General features: G+C 32.5%; 1 long non-coding RNA gene across 1 annotated transcript; it reads right to left on the bottom strand.

The window, feature by feature from the left end:
* Window positions 1-328: 328 nt before the first annotated feature.
* On the bottom strand, window positions 329-3,661 carry LOC139514996 (uncharacterized). The gene is made up of 3 exons (XR_011662792.1): window positions 3,516-3,661; window positions 2,104-2,293; window positions 329-459 (listed from the first exon to the last, which is right to left on the bottom strand). It is a non-coding gene; the product is annotated as an uncharacterized lncRNA (long non-coding RNA).
* Window positions 3,662-5,188: the final 1,527 nt, after the last annotated feature.

Raw genomic sequence — 5,188 nt, forward strand, 5'->3', positions numbered from 1 at the left:
TTACGTAATTTACATAGTTTAAACGTACAAAATTAAAAAAAATTCAAGGAGACAATAACAAGAAAATGGATACGTTCCATCAAAAATCTAGCTGAAAACAAACCGACCGACAAATTTGTAAATCATCCAAGTATGCAATGGAATTGAGGAACACATCGTCAATGCATATACAAACATTACTGACAGTAGGGTTTTTTTTTGGTTCATTTCGTAGATTTAATTTTATTATAACATTACAACATGTAAATAATATGCGTAAAGTGCAACCAGGGAAAAATATATATTATTTGGTAGTTCAGCCATTTTGTTAAAGATTGCTTACACGAAATCTTTAGTGGTAACGTTTTTTACTTGAACTGTCGGTGTTGGGTTCGTAGCAATTGTAACATGATATGGCATCATTTTCGATGTCTTTCTTTTCTCCTTGTAGAAAAAGTGATGTTTGTTTTTTGGATACATCTGTTAAAATAAGTAAGTACATTCAGAAAAAAAAGCTGTTTGATCAAGTCGTTGATATTTTAGATAGTTTTACCTGAAGTTAACAGTATCCTTTAACTTTACTTTCCGCTATATAGATGAGGTTCTCTCACTAAATTATTCAAAATGTGGTGACTATGTTAAACGCATCTATCACATCGATAGGATATAAAGGATACAACAAATTCAGTAAAGTCTGCCTCATATGTTGACTTACATCTAGAAATTGACAATGAAGGTCGGTAGAAAAACAAAACTTTTCGACAAAAGAGAATATTTCAGCTTCTTTAATTGGGAACTTTCGAATTCTATGTTGCAACATTCCAGCAGCGCCTGCGTACGGAGTATATATTTCCCAATTGATACTATATTCCCGGGCTTGTATTTCCTATCATGATTTCCTTGATAGAGGGTTGCTGCTCACAAAGAAGCTATCAAAACAAGAGTTCCAAACGGTGAAGTTGAAATCATCCTTTCCTAAATTTTATGGACGCCATTACGAGTTGGTTGACCGTTTTGGAATATCCGTTTCACAGATGATTGTGGGTATGTTCATTATGTCGTAACTACCATCCTGTTCCCTTTTCACGAATATGACCCACCTAATTACACTTAATATCGGGTTTGTTCTAACATGAGCAACACGACGGGTGCCACATGTGGAGCAGGATCTGCCTGCCCTTCAAATGCCACCTGACATTACCCCCCAGTTTTTGGTGGGGTTCGATTTGCTTAGTCTTTATTTTTCTATGTTGTATATTTTGTACTGTTAATTGTCTATCTTTTCTTTTTTAGCCAAGGCGTTGTCAGGTTATTTTCGACTTATGGTTTTGAAATTCCCTCTGGTATCTTTCGTCACTCTTTTACATTGTGTCCTGCTGGTGCTCAGTTTTATAGATACCTATACAGCATTCGTTTAAACTCATCAATGAAGACGGGCGGGCCTATGTAGCTGCATCATTAGCCTGTAAACACTTAAGGTTGTGAGTTCGAATCCTGCTCGTGGCAGATGCGCCCCAATCTAATTGACTATGTATGGCAGTTTTCCTACCTAAGGTCAGTGGTTCTCCTTCAGAACCACGGCTTCCCTCATTAATAAAAACTAGCCGCCAAGAAATATTTAAGGGGGTAATCAGCTAATTATAATTCGAAAGTAGAACAAAAACAGAAGAGCACCATGTCAAAGAGATAAAACGAAAGATGACAAAATACAAAGACCAATCCAAAAAACACTGCAATAAGAAAGCTAAAGATAGAGATTCCCTAATATCCTGTTGACATCATATATTTCAGACAAGATACTTTTTTGTTGTTAGAACGACAAACTATGTTGCAATACATGTAATATGTAATAATATCAATTGAGATAACAAACACATTGTCATGACATACAACATGTAATTAGTTATAACCGCACTACATCTTTAATACGACTTTAAAAAGTACCAATTACGAAAAATTATGTTGAAATATAGACTGATAAGATCGTGTAGATGCTTATTTTAGGTTTTAATATACATTTTGTACTCTGGCATCGAAATAACGATGTTTTGCTTCTTTTGTATGTTCGTACTGTCACTGAAGCTCATTTTACACGTAAAATAAGAAAATAAAAGAAATAAATACTTGTATCTGTAATAATCCGGTACAGACTAAATCTACTTCTATAGTGAATAATGAAGAGTTTCCTGTTTTATGTGTTTTCTTTTGAAGTTGACCAGTCCATTGACTGTCTCTATAAGCCATGTCACCAATAATAACATATCTATCATGTTCCTTCCTACACCGTATCGCACTCAACTCGTCTGATTCAGAACTGAAATACAGAATGAATGTACAGACAAAATGGAAAAAATAATAGGATATACATTACTATACTCAATATTTTCAAAAGATATTTTGTCACTAATTTTATTTTAAATTTACTAGAATATGTACTATTCGCTGTCATATTCCAAAATTGAGATAACTGTGCAAAAACCTTTCGAGTAATCTTTGTTATTAATAATATTAATTATTAGTGTTTACTGCGTAGATAAAATTCACTTGGTATTTGATGTCTACGCCGTGTAGATAAACAGTCCTTAAATTAATTGAGGTATATACTGTAAAATTGGGAATGGTAATGGGGAATGTTTCAAAAGAGACAACAACCCGACCAAAGAATAGAAGTCCACTCATGGGTCTTCGACACAGGGAGAAAATGATCGCACCCGGAGGTGGAATACAGCTGGCCCCATAACAAAACATGTACTAGTTCAATGAAAATGGACGTCATTCAAAACTAAACATATGAATTACAAAGCTCCAAAACATATAAATGAAATTAAATTTGAAAAAAAAACATACAAACGTACAAATATAAAAAAAGAGATGTGGTATGATTGCCAATGAGACAACTATCTATCACAAGAGGCCATTGGCCATTTGTGCATATAAAGTCCAATTTTGGTATTTGCAGTGTATGTTGTATTGAGGTCTATGTTTCGATGGGCATATCAGTAGTCATTGAATATCACGTTTTTTTTTCTTTTCTCAAAGTGAACGTGTCTCATTGTTGATAAAGATAAAAATCCGTCAATAAAAGCACGATCTTCCTTCCATATACAGGATTTACCATCATTGATTGGATTGTTGTCACATTTAAATAATATATACCTTATACACTTTTTTCCAATATAAAAAAAGAAGATGTTGTATTATTGCCAATGAGACAACTCTCCACAAGAGACCAAATAACACAGAAATTAACAACCACCGTACGGCCTTCAACGATGAGCAAAGCCCATACCGCATCGTCATATAAAAGTCCCCGAAATGACAATTTAAAACAATTCAAACGAGAAAAATAACGGCCTAATGTATGTACAAAAAATGAACGAAAAACAAATATGTAACACATTAACAAACGACAATACCAAGGTCATTAGTATTACAAAAAATATTTATCGGGTCTGTTTTAAATTAACATTTCCCGAATTATTTTTCCTTGTTCCCTTTATTGTACAAATAGATGATTGATAATGTATACACCCTACCTTGAGCAACAGTGCTTAATATCTGTGGAACACACATTGTTTTCATTATTTAGCACTGAAGCAGTATCTTCAGGATTAAGGAATTGCCAACTTTTACATCTTAAAAAAAAATGTATAAAAATAAAAGTCATATAATAATCCATTAGTTTAACTGAAAAAGATTTATCATTTGAATAATCATAGTTCATCTTTAATCTATAATTGTCGGGATAAATATAGATAATTTGGTCAACTCATGGTCATAATGTGATGTTGTATTTTGAACTTAAATGCATTACATGTATTATCTACGGGGAAATATTTAAAAAGTATGTTTAAGAGTGCAAACGTTTATTTAAAAACTAGATGCTGCTTTTTAAAAATATGTACAGACATGAATATTGCATTTTATTCGGAAATGATATTTAATTTTGGAATGACCAAAACCTTTGGAAAACTTCATACAGGACGATTTTTGACTTATTGACCGTTGCGTCGGTCAAGAAATACCAACTATTCTATAAGTGAAATATTTTATTGTTGAACTAACTGAAGTATTTCAAAGTAACGTGTTCATACTTGATATTTCTTGACCATTGCAAGTGATCCTTAAAGCATTAATTTATGTAGAACTCGAGGACAGCAATGAGTTCTGCCTCAAATTTACACTTGAAACTTTAGTTGTTAAAATCTATATTCATGATTCATGGTCTCTAATTTTTCAATAAAATCGACATAGTATAAACGCGGACCGCGAAGAGGACCCCAAAATGACCTGCTACGCAATAAGAAATATCGCTTGTTCAACACGGCATCGGCACACAGGAGACTTTATTTGTACAAGTACAAAAAAAGTAAAAATTTATTTGTGTACCTGTTATTTGTACAATAGTTGCCTGGCTGATAAATATTTTGTCGTTGGTGGTCTATATTAGAATATATGTTTGTTTGTTTTATATTAAACTATTTTATAATATATTTCCCATTTTACTTCGAAACGATCAGCACGGTTGGTATTTACCCTGTTAGATTGCACCTTTCCATTTTACTACTTATAGTATAACTAAACCTCAAATTAATAAAGAAACTGCACAAACAAATGAAGAATGAAATATAAATTGTGTCGTTTTACAAAAAAATTACACAAATACACTCAAAAACTGACGTAAACTTCTGATACTACGATGCACTCAATATACCCTTTTAAAACGTTTAACTTATTTTATCTACATATTTTCTTATTGTTTAAACTTCCGTTATATTTTTTTTAACCCGACCCTACAGTCACTGACAATCAGATGATTTCCCCCATGGGAAGTAATCATTGTATCTTTGTCTTATGTAATAACTTATGTACTACAGATACCTTTCTCCCTATTAACACAAGTATTTAAAGTCTCTAAATCTTGATATATGACTTGTAGTACTAGCATGTATAGTATATACAAACAGCTATGTTTAGGCTCTTTATGGGAGTGTTTTACACAGTTTGGGTCAGTGATATACACACATGTTAAACTGAATACATTTCTAACTTAGGACTAAGGATCATCTAAGTTAATTTTAAGGATATTTTTTCAAATGAGAAATGTAACACTTTGAACGTATAGTATGCGTTTATAATGTAATTGCACCTTTCTACGCTACCCTCAATATCTATAAAAATCTATGTGGTTTTAGAAAACAGCTAGTTT

The sequence above is a fragment of the Mytilus edulis genome, chromosome 3, assembly GCF_963676685.1.
Source record: "Mytilus edulis chromosome 3, xbMytEdul2.2, whole genome shotgun sequence".
NCBI classification, from domain to species: Eukaryota; Metazoa; Mollusca; class Bivalvia; order Mytilida; family Mytilidae; genus Mytilus; species Mytilus edulis.